Source organism: Budorcas taxicolor, chromosome 7 (genome assembly GCF_023091745.1).
Source record: "Budorcas taxicolor isolate Tak-1 chromosome 7, Takin1.1, whole genome shotgun sequence".
NCBI classification, from domain to species: Eukaryota; Metazoa; Chordata; class Mammalia; order Artiodactyla; family Bovidae; genus Budorcas; species Budorcas taxicolor.
In genome coordinates, this window is record NC_068916.1 from 35,526,337 (window position 1) to 35,543,414 (window position 17,078).

Here is a 17,078-nt window from a genome sequence, read left to right on the forward strand (position 1 = left end):
GAGGAACTTAATATTTGGCTGTCTTTTTGTGACATCGCAGTTGTTGTTATTTACTTACTATCTAGATCCACTTATTAATTGGGGATTGCAAATCTTTCAGTTTCTCATTTACTAGTAGGAATACTTCTATGAAGGAATTCTTTTCCTAATCTGTTAATTGGTTATCAAGTGTTGAATACGTACAAGGCAGAATAAGTACCATTTTTAAAGATAATGAATTCACTATAGTTCTCTAAAGGGATTGAATTTTTTAAAAAAATTATTAATAATTTAAACTTTATCATTACTATTCTGAAGCTCAAAAATCTCCATCTTTGTTCACATAAGACATCTTCACTTTGTCTCTTGAGTCTTTTGGATAGGACCTGGTAGTCTTTGAGTGTGTCTTCACTATCTGGACTAAGATGTTTTAGAGTCAACCTGTATACTTCCTGCCCCACATCTGTAATCTGCCATTTCTCTAGAATGCTTTTTATTTTTTAATTACCTTTTAAACTGCTACTTCAAGAATACTATCTAGTTATTGTGGATGCCCACCTATGATCAGTTGCTCATTATATCTAGGCCTCTTCATTGGATTAGCTTGCAATAAATTTGTCTATATTTCAATCTATATCTATCTATACTTATATCTACAATTATATGCTTGTGATATACTTCATAAATTGATACTTCAGGAATTGATCATTCTAACCATATTTAGGACTATAGGTTTTTGTCTGAAGTCTCTTACATTCTGTTTCTATCATCTTTTCCACACTGAGATTCTTGCTCTCAATGGCACAAAGGGTGATAAAATTATATCATAATTACTTGGGCTTCCGTGGTGGCTCAAACAGTAAAGAAGCTGCCTGCAATGTGGGAGACCTGGGTTCGATCACTGGGTTGGGAAGATCCCCTGGAAGAGGGCATGGCAACCCACTCTAGTGTTCTTGCCTGGAGAATTCCATGGACAGAGGAGCCTGGCAGGCTACAGCCAATGGGGTCACAGAGAGTTGGACACAACTGAGTAACTAAGCACAGCATAGCACATAATTACTCATTTTTTTTTAATCCCACAACACACAGAAAACAGCCTGAAACTAACAATACCAAAAATGTTACCACTTGTATTACCGCAACATTTGCTAGGAAGAGTCTCCAAATATTTTTAACAGCTTTAAGATTTAATTGATATACATGGAATTTGGCTGTTTCAGATATAAAATTCGGTGTTTTTTGGTATCTTTACAGAGTTGCATAACCATCACAATTTTAGTGAAGTTCATTCACCCCATAAAGAAAGATTGTCCAATAGTGGCCACTCCATATTTCTGCTAATCTGCTTTTCTACAAATTTTGCCTTTTCTACACTTTTGCCTTTCTGGGCATTTCACATTGATGATATCATGTAATACGTGGTCTTTTGTGTCAGGCTTCTTTCGTTTCCTTGAGATAAAGAATGTGTAGCATGTGTTTTTATTGCTGAATGTTTCAACATTTTCAAATATGCCACATTTCATGTATCTATTCACTAGCTGATGGACATTTGGGTTGTTTCCACATTTTTACCATTATAGATAATGCTACTATGGACATTTGTGTATAAATCAATCTGTGGTCACATATTTTTATTTCTCTTGGATAGATGCCTAGGATTGGGATGGCGAAGTCACATGGGGAATCTATTTTTAACATTTTGATAAACTGCCAAACTCTTTTCCAAAGCATCTGGATGTACCATTTTACAGTCCCACCAGCAGTACACAAAAGTTGTACTTTCTCTACATCGTCGTCAATACTTGTTACTGTCTGTCTTTGGGTTTATGGCCATTCTAACAGATGGAAAATGGTTCTGATTTGTTGTGGATTGTGAATTTTGTTGTGATTTTGATACATATTTTCCTGGTGAATGTTGATATTGTGCATCTTTGCACTTGCTTATTAGTCATTCTAATATCAGCTTTGGTGAAGTGTTTAATCAAATATTTTGCTGATTCTTGAATAATATTTCTTGTCTTATTATTGAATTCTTAGTGTTTTTCATATATTCTGGATACAAGATCCTTATCAGATTTATGATTTGCAAATATCACACTTTGTTGGTTTTTCTTTTGACATTTTTTGTTTTTTTAAATGTAGAAGTTTAAAATTTTGATGCAATCCAATTTATCTTTCTTATTTGTTTCCTGCAACATCACTGTTAATGATTATATAAATTATGATGTTATAAAACCAAATCATCTGTCCATGGGGATTCTCCAGGCAAGAATACTGGAGTGGGTTGCCATGCCCTCCTCCAGGGGATCTTCCTGATCCAGGGATCAAACCCGGGTCTCCCACATTGCAGGCAAATTCTTTAGTGTCTGAGCCACCAGGGAAGCCCCATATAAAATATGTCTTAAAATCAAATCCTCAGTGTTGGCGACTTAGATTGTTTCTATTTTTTAACCATAATGTGTAATGTTATGATAAACACTCCTTCCAAGCTCCAACAATTTTTTAATTGGAGGATAATTGAACCCAGAGATAAACCCAATTTAACTTTTAAAAAAATCATTTATGCTTTTGATCTTGTTTCTGAGAAACCATTGCCTCACCCAAGGTCAAGAAGATCTACTGCTATGTGTTCTTCTGAGAGTTTTACAGCTTTAGATTTTACTTTTATGTTTATAATTAATTTTGCTTTTATTTTTCCATAGAGTGTGAGGTAGGGGTCCAAATTTATGCTTTGTGTGGGCATATCTAAGCATCCCAGTGTCATTTCTTGCAAAACTAATTTTTTCCTCCATTGAATATTCTTGGCAACATTGTTACAATTTAACTGACATAAATACATGAGTTTTTTTTCTGATCCTCAATTCAATTCCATTTATCTGTATATTTATTTGTATGTCAGTACCCTGCTATCTTGATTATTACAGCATTGTAGTAAGTTTTGGTACCAGGATTGACATATATACACTACCGTATAATATAAAATAGATAACTAATGAGGGCCTTCTATGTATCACCAGGAACTCTACTCACTACTCTGTAATGACCTATATGGGAATGGAAACTGGAAAAGAGTGGATGTATGTAAAACTGATTCACTTTGCTATATAGCAGAAACTAACACATACATACATACAAACAAGGTCATGTCATAGATATCTTTTAACAAAAATGACTTGTAACTTGCTTTAAAAAGTAAAAATACTAGTTTTTATAAAACCTAGGATCATTTATCATGAGTATTGCTTACTCCTTGGAAGGAAAATTATGACCAACTTAGACAGCATATTAAAAAGCAGAGATATTACTTTGCCAATAAAGGTCCGTCTAGTCAAGACTATGGTTTTTCCAGTGGTCACGTATGGATGTGAGAGTTAGACTGTGAAGAAAGCTGAGCGCCAAAAAATTGATGCTTTTGAACTGTGGTGTTGGGGAAGACTCTTGAGAGTCCCTTAGACTGCAAGGAGATCCAACCGTTCCATCCTAAAGGAGATCAGTTCTGGGTGTTCATTAGAAGGACTGATGTTGAAGCTGAAACTCCAATACTTTGGCCACCTGATGCGAAGGGCTGACTTATTTGAAAAGGCCCTGATGCTGGGAGGGATTCGGGGCAGGAGGAGAAGGGGACGACATAGGATGAGATGGTTGGATGGCATCACCGACTTGATGGACATGGGTTTGGGTGGATTCCCGGAGTTGGTGATGAACAGGGAAGCCTGGCGTGCTGCAGTTCATGGGGTCGCAAAGAGTTGGACACGACTGAGTGACTGAACTGAATCATGCATTCTATACTTTGGATAAACATTGTTTAGAAATACCGTTTTGTGCAAATAGCTACACTGGCAAGGAACATGAAATTCCATGATCAGTATCATCAAATATTTTTATATAAGATGGGTCATATTTAAACAATAGATTGGTTGATAGGTGTCTGGGATCACAATGGTGGGACTGAAGGTAAAATAAAGGTCATGCAGAAGGAGAAGAAAAATGGAGTGGCACTGGAAAACACTGTCTAAGAGAGTGTCAGAGTGTACTTATTTGTACTTATTTGTAAATTGCATTTATCAGTCAACACTAGCTGAGGATACAGCATGAGATTTCTTCCTTTGCTGGTAACTGAAATAGATAAATATAGTAAATCGAGTTTTCCTTAAAACTACCTTTCTGTTTTTAAACAATCCATTCTTAATATCAGTTACAACATAAAAAGCAATATATATATGGTTACCATTGTTAGGAATAAGGTAATATTAACAGTTTTAGGGGAGTTTTTGCTTCAGCTGAACAGAAGCATTACAATAGCATGCAATATTTTTTTCCAGGTATGCATATTCATACATATTAAGTTATTCTGTTTCAGCGCTTTATGAATCCCTCTCAAGCCAATCCATGGTATAATGGAAAAAACTCATGGTTTAAAGCATACTTACTGAATAATTGAAATCTTTTAGAAAAAGTGCTGTTAAAAGGTAATCTGTGCTTATTTTATTAAGTGGGTTTTTACCAAGACCTTTTTTGACTTTAGGTTTGGATCACATATTTCTCAAGAGAAATGTCCTCAAAAAACAGAATCCTCATGGGATTGTAATACACAGTTCCTGGAATGTTTATTAGTTTAGGTGAGAAACCTCTGTTACTTCTAAATTTCTAAATGGATTCTAGTGTTTCCAGTACTCTAAGGCTTTAGTTATCTTTAGTTTTATATTTCCACAAATGCTAAAGAGTTCTCATATTCTATTCAGAGTGTCTCATTAGGACCTGAGTGAATATAGTTTAAAATCAAATTGGTCTTGCAAAGAATATTTTTCCAACTACATAAAAGTGTTAAATATTGCACAAATCATGTTAGCTATTGCATTTATAAAACATCTTTTGCCGATGGCTTCAGGGCTGGAGAGGACACAGCTGCAGAGACTATATGCTCTCCTTATATTTAATTAATGTAAAAACATATTGTAATTCAAGCAGAATTCATAGTGTGGTATATAATTTTCAATGCTGTTAACTACCTCATAACAGATAAAGTCATGCTATGGTGACTATATAAGATATCAAGTGTAAAAAGTTAAATTACAATTGATGCTTGCAACTTTTATACCCCAAAGATCATTCATTGTATGTGGACCAAAGAAATACATTATTAAATTTAAAATAAGTAAAAGACCACCTTTCCCCCCCCCCCCCGCCCCGCCCAATGCTGGAAGATTTACATATGAGAATCTAGTTTAAGCCATAGGTGGAGGTAGATATTTGTCATTGTTTTTGTAATTTGAATTCAAATTCAGAGCTAAGTATAAAAGAAAAAACAGTTCTTACTTTGAAAATTTGAAACCTTTGAAAAGCGAGCAAACAAACAAATAACCTGTCATATGAATTGGAAAATACTCAATATTGTATATTTCAGAAGGGACAGATGAAATAATACAATGTTTTAAAGCCTATCCAAAGTGTTGTAAACATTTTCTGGCCTGGAACTCTATCTTATATAGTAATAAGAGGTGAAGCATTACTTTCAGGGTTAAATATGGTTGAATACTCTTGCTCTGATGAAGCAGTGGTTAAAAGTGAGGTTCATGGGGTCAAAATTCTTGGGGTGCTTTGTGGTTCCACCGCTTACTAAGATTTAACCCCAAACAAGTTACTCAGCTGGGGCTTCCCAGGTGACTCATTGGTAAAGATTCCACCTGCCAATGCAAGAGATGTATGTTTGATCCCTGGATTGGGAAGATTCCCTTAAGAAGGAAATAGCAACCCACTCCAGTATTCTTGCCTGGGAAATTCCATGGACAGAGCTGCCTGGTGGGCTACAGTCTGTCAGGGGGCAAAGCGTCAGACACACTGAGTAACTAAACCACCACCAGCACTAAGTGACTCAGTTTTTTACCCATCAGTATATAGCTTTTAGATTTGCTGTTTCTTACAATTAAATTTCATAGTACTTACAAAGTGCTTAAAATAGTGTAAATAGTAAGTGATATTAATATGTGTTTTTAGTTTCTGGTTTCAGGTTATTTTCTACTCAATGCTGTGTTGAATATTCAATCAGTACTCATTGATTGAATGCATGTATTAGCTGATTGTAGCTTACACTGGCTACTTTCTTATTTTATTAATATCACAGAAGTACAGAAGTCAGTGGGTGCTGCTTTCTGATTAATTAACTCCCACAGAGATTGCTGAAGTCCAGATATGCCAGGTTAGGAGGCAGGAATGATGACCACAGGCTACTTTTCATTAAAGCTGCTAATTTTTCACTGGAAGAAAGAAATGGAAGCAGAAGAAGTAGATATTCAGATACTACTGAGTATCTCAGCTCTTCTTATCTAGGAAAGTTGGTAATATGAACGTAAGTTTGGACCATTAATTAAAAACACAATTCTAGGTTAACCGGGTGATTATTTAATTGTCTGCCTTCAGGAAATGACATACAGTAGTTTTTAGGATTTTTCACTGGTAGAAAACCTTCACCTCCCTGTACATGGTCCCTGAGGAAGAGCTAATTAGTGACTGTGAAATGTTCATCTGATTCGCTATGCTTCATCGTCATCAACAGACTGTAATTTAGAAAAGCACACTTATTTATGAGTAAACTTTTACACCTATACTGAAAATAGTTAGCTCATGCGTCATTGTAATTTCTGAGCATGGGTTTTTAAATCATTGAAAAACAAATCCAAAGCAGTAGTTGAGGAGAATGAATTAAATAGCATCACTGAGGCTACTCAGTGTCAGGCAGTGTTTCAGGCACTGGAAATACAACATAAGCACAATAGGCTGACTTTTCTCAAAAGCAGCACACAATCAAAATATATCATTGCAGTCCTTGAGACAACATATCTTCTAGCACCATGACCTTTGTTCCAGCATCACAGCTTCTCATAACCATGGTGACCTGGACCAGTTGCTGAGACTGCGCATGTGTAATGGGCATTAGCTTCTTTATTCTTCCCACCAACACTGTCAGACAGATACCATTTAGTCCCCATTTTCCACATTCCAGAATGCAATAGGAGATAAAGCACCTTAGAACCAAATTTGTTGTCTCTATTTAGCAACTGTAAAGCACTGTATAAAATGAAAAATGCCCCACCCTTTCGTAATTCTGGCCCAGTTTAACTTTACCTTGTTTCTTTAAATGTACTTTTAAACCACCTCACATATTATTTATGAGGCAGGAAATGTATACAGTTTCCTTCACTTGCTTCTGTGATGTAGTATCATCTTGGGTTTTCTTTTAACTTCTAATGACTTCTCTAGATGTTCTGCAGACTCAGCTTCTGACTTGGATTAAGTGTAGATTTTCACATGGCTGAAGACAGTCTTCACTTCCTCCTCTATGTTCAATCTGGTCCATTCCCACAGCCTTAACTTCTACCCATATACAATTTATTTACAGTTTATTATCTCTCATTCTGTTCTCCTTTCTGAGTATGAGATGAATACATTCATCCACCTCCTAGAAATCTCATGCTGGGACTTCATCAATTTACTCATTATTTCTACCCATATCCTACGATGAAAAAAACCCCAAGATTATGGTCCTTTTTTATTAAATAATGCTACCATTCACACAATTTCTCAGCCGAACTATTAGAAGTCATCCTAGTTCTTATTTTTCTTGCACTGCCTTTTGTATAGCCATCTCTAAAGCATTGTCAGAATCACCCACTTTTCTTTGTACCCACCCCAACACTCTAGTTCAAGGTATTTATCAGAACTTTACTAAACTTCTGAAAAAGCCTTCTAACTAATTTACCTATCAGCATAAGTCTGACACTGGACTCTCCAATCCACAGAAATCAAAGTGATCTTTTCAACATTGACATCTTCTAAATGGGTTTTTGATACTCTCAGTGTTGAGGGAAGATGACTCCTTAAAATGACCCACAAGGCCTCTTGTTCTTTGGGTCCTAATAACTATAGTGAGCTGCTTCATTCCTTATACTTAACATTGTCCTGCCCATCACAGTTAATTTCCACATGTTGTTTCCTCTGTCTGAATTTATTTGACCTCGCATCTTTACTTGATTAAAATAAATCTATCTTATGCTTCGTATTTCTCTTCCAGTTCCAGTTCAGTCACTCAGTCGTGTCCGACTCTTTGCAACCCAATGAACTCCAGTGTGCCAGGCCTCCCTGTCCATCACCAACTCCCGGAGTCTATCGAAACCCATGTCCATTGTTGGTGATGCCATCCAACCATCTCATCCTCTGTCGTCCCCTTCTACTCCTGCCCTCAATCTTTCCCAGCATCAGGGTCTTTTCAAATGAGTCAGCCCTCCACATCAGGTGGCCAAAGTATTGGAGTTTCAGCTTCAACATCAGTCCTTCCGATGAACAATCAGGACTGATCTCCTTTAGGATGGACTGGTTGGATCTCCTTGCAGTGCAAGGGACTCTGAAGAGTCTTCTCCAACACCACAGTTCAAAAGCATCAATTCTTCAGCACTCACCTTTCTTTATAGTCCAACTCTCACATCCATACATTATTACTGGAAAAATCATAGTCTTGACTAGATGGATCTTTGTTGACAAAAAAAATGTCTCTGCGTTTCAATATGCTATCTAGTTTGGCTATAACTTTCCTTGCAAGGAGTAACAGTCTTTTAATTTCATTGCTGCAATCACCATCTTCAGTGATTTTGGAGCCCAGAAAAAATAAAGTCTGACACTGTTTCCCCATCTATTTGCCATGAAGTGATGGGACCAGATGCCATGATCTTTGTTTTCTGAATGTTGAGCTTTAAGCCAACTTTTTCAATCTCCTCTTTCACTTTCATCAAGAGGTTCTTTAGTTCCTCTTCACTTTCTGCCATAAGGGTGGTGTCATCTGCATATCTGAGGTTATTGAATTTCTGCCAGCAATCTGGATTCCAGCATGTGCTTCTTCCAGTCCAGCATTTCTCATGATGTACTCTGCATAGAAGTTAAATAAGCAGGGTGACACCTGTTTGGAACCAGTCTGATGTCCCATGTCGAGTTCTAACTGTTGCTTCCTGACCTGCATACAGGTTTCTCAAGAGGCAGGTCAGGTGGTCTGGTATTCCCATCTCTTGAAGAATTTTCCACAATTTATTGTGATCCACACAGTCGAAGCCTTTGATATAGTCAATAAAGCAAAAATAGAGATTTTTCTGGAACTCTCTTGCTTTTTCAATGATCCAGCAGATGTTTGCAATTTGATCTCTGGTTCCTCTGCCTTTTCTAAAACCAGCTTGAACATCTGGAAATTCACGGTTCATATATTGCTGAAGCCTGGCTTGGAGAATTTTAAGCATTACTTTACTAGCGTGTGAGATGAGTGCAATTGTGCGGTAGTTTGAACATTCTTTGGCATTATTTTTCTTTGGGATTGGAATGAAAACTGACCTATTTCAGTCCTGCAGCCACTGCTGAGTTTTCCAAATTTGCTGGCATATTGAGTGCAGTACTTTGCAACATCATCTTTCAGAATTTGAAATAGCTCAACTGGAATTCCATCACCTCCACTAGCTTTGTTCATAGTGATGCTTCCTAAGGCCCACTTGCCTTCACATCCCAGGATGTCTGGCTCTAGGTGAGTGATCACACCATTATGATTATCCGGGTCGTGAAGATCTTTTTTGTACAGTTGTTCTGTGTTTCCTTGCCACCTCTTCTTAATATCTTCTGCTTCTCTTAGGTCCACACCATTTCTGTCCTTTATTTAGCCCATCTTTGCATGAAATGTTCCCTTTGTATCTCTAATGTTCCCTTTGTATCTCTTTGTATCTCTAATGTTCCCTTGGTATCTCTCATTTTCTTGAAGAGATCTCTAGTCTTTCCCATTCTGTTGTTTTCCTCTATTTCTTTGCATTGATCATGAGGAAGGCTTTATTATCTCTCCTTGCTATTCTTTGGAACTCTGCATTCAGATGGGTATATCTTTCCTTTTCTCCTTTGCTTTTCACTTCCCTTCTTTCACAGCTATTTGTAAGGCCTCCTCAGACAGCCATTTTGCTTTTCTGCATTTCTTTTTCTTGGGGATGGTCTTGATTCCCATCTCCTGTACAATGTCATGAACCTCCATCCATAGTTCATCAGGCAGTCTGTGTATCAGATCTAGTCCCTTAAATCTATTTCTCACTTCCACTGTATAGTCATAAGAAATATGATTTAGGTCATACTGGAATGGTCAAGTGGATTTCCTTGCTTTCTTCAATTTAAGTCTAAATTTGGTGATAAAGATTTCATGATCTGAGCTGCAGTCAGCTTCCGGTCTTGTTTTTGCTGACAGTATAGAGCTTCTCCATCTTTGGCTGCAAAGAATATAATCAAGCTGATTTTGGTGTTGACCATCTGGTGATGTCCATGTGTAGAGTCTTCTCTTGTGTTGTTGGAAGAGGGTGTTTGCTATGACCAGTGTGTTCTCTTGGCAGAACTCTATTAGCCTTTGCCCTGCTTCATTCTGTACTCCCAGGCCAAGTTTGCCTGTTACTCCAGATGTTTCTTGACTTCCTACTTTTGCATTCTAGTCTGCTATAATGAAAAGGACATCTTTTTTGGGTGTTAGTTCTAAAAGGTCTTGTAGGTCTTCATAGAACTGTTCAACTTCAGCTTCTTCAGTGTTACTGGTCAGGGCATAGACTTGGATCACTGTGATATTGAATGGTTTGCCTTGGAAACGAACAGAGATCATTCTGTCATTTTTGAGGTTGCAGCCAAGTACTGCATTTCAGAATCTGTTGACTCTGATGGCTACTCCATTTCTTCTGAGGGATTTCTGCCCACAGTAGTAGATATAATGGTCATCTGAGTTAAATTCACTCATTCCGATCCATCTTAGTTCTCTTGGCCAGGTCAAACTGTCCATTTGCCATGTAAATTTAAACCTTTGTCATAATACAGTTAATAGTTATAAATTATATATGTATTTAATATTCTGCTACATGATAAATAATTTAATATACAGTTTTTGTCTGAATTAATAAGCAACTTAATGGCAAGTTTGTTGTGTTTCCATTGTATTATCTGTTGCAAGGTCAAAATCATGCATTTGAATAGGGTAACCTCTGATTATTTTTGGAATGAGATGAAATAAAAATAAATAGGTCTTCTAGAGTATGATAAATGCAAAACACAGTGCCTGTTATTTCAAGGTCTCTTTCTTCCTTATCAGTGGGGAAGATCATACCCAAAGACGGCATCTAACCACAGATTTAGAAATTCAGAGATATAGACCATATATACTAGATCTGTGCTCGTCAGTGTGATAGTTATTAGCCACCCGTGGTTATATAGACACCAATTACAATTTATTAACCTCAGACATGCAGATGACACCACCCTCATGGCAGAAAGTGAAGAGGAACTAAAGGGCCTCTTGATGAAAGTGAAAGAGGAGAGTGAAAAAGTTGGCTTAACGCTCAACATTCAGAAAACAAAGATCATGGCATCCGGTCCCATCACTTCATGGGAAATAGATGGGGAAACAGTAGAAACAGTGTCAGACTTTATTTTGGGGGGCTCCAAAATCACTGCAGATGGTGACTGCAGCCATGAAATTAAAAGACTCTTGCTCCTTGGAAGAAAAGTTATGACCAACCTAGATAGCATATTCAAAAGCAGAGACATTACTTTGCCGACTAAGGTCCGTCTAGTTAAGGCTATGGTTTTTCCAGTAGTCATGTATGGTTGTGAGAATTGGACTGTGAAGAAGGCTGAGTGCTGAAGAACTGATGCGTTTGAACTGTGGTGTTGGAGAAGACTCTTGAGAGTCCCTTGGACTGCAAGGAGATCCAACCAGTCCATTCTGAAGGAGATCAGCCCTGGGATTTCTTTGGAAGGAATGATGCTAAAGCTGAAACTCCAGTACTTTGGCCACCTCCTGCGAAGAGTTGACTCACTGGAAAAGACTCTGATGCTGGGAGGGATTGGGGGCAGGAAGAGAAGGGGACGGCCGAGGATGAGATGGCTGGATGGCATCATGGACTCGATGGACGTGTGTCTGAGTGAACACCAGGAGATAGTGATGGACAGGGAGGCCTGGCGTGCTGTGATTCATGGGGTCGCAGGGTCGGACACGTCTGAGCGACTGAACTGAACTGTACAATTTATTAAAATTAAATTATTTAAACATATGGCTTCTCAGTAATACAAGCTGTATTTCAAGTACTTAATAACCAAAACACTGATTGTGCAGATACAAAACATTTCCATCACTGAAAAAACTAGCATATAGCATTGCCCTAGATAGATCCCACTAAGGATGGAAATGTTAAGTGGAATTAGAAAAATCACTGACAGATTTCTGAGGTAAAGTTAATTGCTTTCATAGAAAAAACTCTTAAAGAAATTAGAAGTAAATTTTAATGAATTTCCCTTAAGCAGTTTTTGCTGGCTTGTAAAATATAGTCATATCTTCCTAAAGCCCCTTTCTCCTCAGAGAATTCTATTTATAGACATGTGAGAAGTTCCTGATGTTTTCTACAAGGTAAACTGAAGAAGAAATTCAAAACCTTTCACTAATCCTCAGGATGCACTTGTAATAAAATTGGACTTGATATTTTCTGGGTGTAAATATTTATCTAGAAAGTTATGCTCTCCTTTTAAATTTAGGATTTTCTATTAGATAGGGTTTGCACAGATGAGATCTCCATCCCCTTCATCCCTGTTTATTTTCATAAAGGACTCTTTTCACCTCTTTCCTCATCAGTATATTTGAAGGAAAAGTCTGAAGGTGCATTTGTATTTTTTCACAGAAAAAATACAAATGCACCTTCCTTTTCTCCTTTGTTATTCACCTCTCTTCTTTTCACAGATATTTGTAAGGCCTCCCCAGACAGCCATTTTGCTTTTTTGCATTTCTTTTCTATAGGGGTGGTCTTGATCAAGATCTCCTGTACAATGTCACGAACCTCATTCCATACATAGTTCATCAGGCACTCTATCTATCAGATCTCGGCCCTTAAATCTATTTCTCACTTCCACTGTATAATCATAAGGGATTTGATTTAGGTGATACCTGAATGGTCTAGCAGTTTTCCCTACTTTCTGCAATTTAAGTCTGAATTTGGTAATAAGGAGTTCATGATCTGAGCCACAGTCAGCTCCTGGTCTTGTTTTTGTTGACTGTATAGAGCTTCTCCATCTTTGGCTGCAAAGAATAGAATCAGTCTGATATCAGTGTTGACCATCTGGTGATGTCCATGTGTAGAGTCTTCTCTTGTGTTGTTGGAAGAGGGTGTTTGCTATGACCAGTGCATTTTCTTGGCAAAACCTAGTCTTTGCCCTGATTCATTCCTCATTCCAAGGCCAGATTTGCCTGTTACTCCAGGTGTTTCTTGACTTCTTACTTTTGCATTCCAGTCCTTTATAATGAAAAGGACATCTTGTTTGGGTGTTAGTTCTAAAAGGTCTTGTAGGTCTTCATAGAACCATTCAACTTCAGCTTCTTCAGCATTACTGGTTGGGACATAGACTTGGATTACCATGATATTGAATGGTTTGCCTTGGAGACGAACAGAGATCATTCTGTCGTTTTTGAGATTGCATCCAAGTACTGCATTTCAGACTCTTTTGTTGACCATGATGGCTACTCCATTTCTTCTGAGGGATCCCTGCCTGCAGTAGTAGATATAATGGTCATCTGAGTTAAATTCACCCATTCCAGTCCATTTTAGTTCACTGATTCCTAGAATGTCGATGTTCACTCTTGCCATCTCTTGTTTGACCACTTTCAGTTTGCCTTGATTCATGGACCTGACATTCCAGGTTTCTATGCAATAGTGCTCTTTACAGCATCAGACCTTCCTTCTATCACCAGTCACATCCACAGCTGGGTATTGTTTTTGCTTTGGCTCCATCCCTTTATTCTTTCTGGAGTTATTTCCCCACTGATCTCCAGTAGCATGTTGGCCACCTACTGACCTGGGGAGTTCCTCTTTCAGTATCCTACCATTTTGCCTTTTCATACTTTTCACTGGGTTCTCAAGGCAAAAATACTGAAGAGCCTTGCCATTCCCTTCTCCAGTAGACCACATTCTGTCAGACCCCTCCACCATGACCTGCCCATCTTGGGTTGCCCCATGGGCATGGCTTAGTTTCATTGAGTTAGACAAGGCTGTGGTCCTAGTGTGATTAGATTGGCTAGTTTTCTGTGATTATGGTTTCAGTGTGTCTGCCCTCTGATGCCCTCTTGCAACACCTACCATCTTACTTGGGTTTCTCTTACCTTGGTGGGGGCGGGGGGGTCGGTCATTAACTCATTCATCTGACATGTACTCAGAAACTGTTCTTTGTTCTGAGTCTTATGCTAGACTGTGGTGAGAAAGGGAAGTGAGAATTAGTCAGAAGAAGGAGGGCACTGGCCAAGATGGAGTATTATGGGTAGAGGTGAATAACTTGAGCAAAGGACTAAGAAGAGCAAAGAAGTCTATACAAAACTTCAAGTAATTGTGTCTGGCTGAGTTATGACATAGTTTTACCAGGCACTTTTTATGGATGAAGAAAAGGATGCAGAGAGAAAACATGCTCACGCTTTTGTGGAGAGTTATTACCAGAGATGGAGGCAGAACACAGGTCTTGAAACTTGATTTTTCTAGTAGACTGAAAAGCTTCTAGAGACACTCATCAATACACCCCCCTGAGGCTTGGGAAAAATAGAAATTCTTGAGCACCTCAAACAAATGACTCAGACCTGATAGTGTAAGGGTTGGGTTGGGAAAGATTGTGTAGGAATGAGCCCTGAAATCAGAGAAGCTGAGCTCAAACTCTGGACATGTTTTCTATTAGCTGTGCAACTTTGGACAGTCTTTGATTTGTGGGCCTCAGTTTTTTAATCAGTACAATGTTGCTAAAAACAACATAATCCAACTCATAAAGGGGTGAATATGAGCTGGATTTTTAGAAGTTATATATAATCTAGAATTTTAAGGTATTCTTAGGGGGTAGCAATGGATACAGATATCCCAGGAGATGAAACCACATATGAGAAAATGTGGAACCATCAAGGACTTGATTATAATACTCACAAATTTGGGGACAGTGAAAAAAGTTGGCGTAGCTGGAACATAGGATGTGGATGTTTGTGTGTGAGTAAGGTCAGTGTCCTCTTGATGAAAGTGAAAGAGGAGAGTGAAAAAGTTGGCTTAAAGCTCAACATTCAGAAAACGAAGATCATGGCATCTGGTCCCATCACTTCATGGGAAATGGAGAAATAGGGGAAACGGTGTCAGGCTTTATTTTGGGGGGCTCCAAAATCACTGCTGATGGTGATTGCAGCTGTGAAATTAAAAGATGGTTACTTCTTGGAAGGAAAGTTATGACCAACCTAGATAACATATTCAAAAGCAGAGATATTACTTTGCCAACAAAGGTCCATCTAGTCAAGGCTACGGTTTTTCCTGTGGTCATGTATGGATGTGAGAGTTGGACTGTGAAGAAAGCTGAGTGCTGAAGAATTGATGCTTTTGAACTGTGGTGTTGGAGAAGACTCTTGAGAGTCCCTTGGACTGCAAGGAGATCCAACCATTCCATCCTAAAGGAGATCAGTCCTGGGTGTTCATTGGAAAGACTGATGCTGAAGCTGAAACTCCAATACTTTGGCCACCTCTTGTGAAGATTTGACTAATTGGAAAAGACCCTGATGCTGGGAGGGATTGGGGGCAGGAGGAGAAGGGGACGACAGAGGATGAGATAGCTGGATGGCATTACCAACTTGATCAACATGAGTTTGAGTGAACTCTGGGAGTTGGTGATGGATAGCGTGCTGCGGCGTGCTGTGATTCATGGGGTTGCAAAGAGTCTGACACAACTGAGCGACTGAACTGAACTGAAGGTCAGTGGAAGCTGCAAGAAGTGGTGAGAGATGAAGCTAAAGAAATAATGTGAGGTCACAGAACCAGACACACTTTCAAGATGAAACTTCATATTATCCCTATACTGTCAGTGCCTCACAGAGACTGGACACTTAAATCCATGCATTTGAAGTAGAGGGCAGATAAATATATGGGTAGATGGATAAATAGATGGGTGGATAGATGGATACTGAGCAATTTTAGCTGAAGTAAGGACATTATGTATAAAGCCCCTAGTGTTGGTCATATTCTTTAGCTTTTTGAAGTACTAGAAAAAATTTTAAAGCAGGAAAATCAGGTGACCAAATTTGCATTTTTAGATTATAGTTGAGTGGTATGGAGAACTAACTGGAGTGAGGTGGGAATATGGGCAGGATAATTACAAAGGAGGTTGTTAGGATATTCAAGACAAGAGATCCAAATGTTGTAAGTTGGGAAGTAGAGAAGAAATGGAATTTAAGAGCATTTCAGTATTTCTATTTAAAGGCGATAGAAAGTATAAATGTGTTTACATGAGGCAGGAAACATGAGACAAATAAATCTCCTCAACTGGAAAAATAATGAGAATTTTTTCAGATTCTTTTCCATAATAGGTTATTTCAAGGTATTAAATGTAGTTTCCTGTGTTATATAGTCAATTTTTACTGTTTCTTTTCTATATAGAATCATGTATCTGTTAATCTCCATTTCCCAATTTCTCCTCCTCACCTACCCTTTCATAAATTTATTTTTTAGGTTTGTGAATCTGTTACATAAATCAGTTCATATATGTGTGGTTTTTTTTTTTTTTTTAATTTTTATTCCACATATAAGTGATTTCCCTGGTGGCTCAGAGGGTAAAGGGTCTGCCTACAATGTGGAAGACCTGGGTTCGATCCCTGGGTCAGGAAGATCCCCTGAAGAAGGCAATGGCAACCCACTCCAGTACTCTTGCCTGGAAAAGTCCATGGATGGAGAAGCCTTGTAGGCTACAGTCCATGGGGTTGCAGAGTTGGACACGGCTGAGCGACTTCACTTTCACCTTCACTTTATAAGTGATATCATGTGATATTTTTCTTTGCCTAACTTCACATGATATGATAATCTCTAGGCCCATCCATGTTGCTGCAAATGGCATTATTTCATTCTTTTTTATGACTGGATAATATTCCATTGTGTATACTGCTGCTGCTGCTAGTTCGCTTCAGTCGTGTCCGACTCTGTGCGACCCCATAGACAGCAGCCCACTAGGCTCCCCCGTCCCTGGGATTCTCCAGGCAAGAATACTGGAGTAGGTTGCCATTT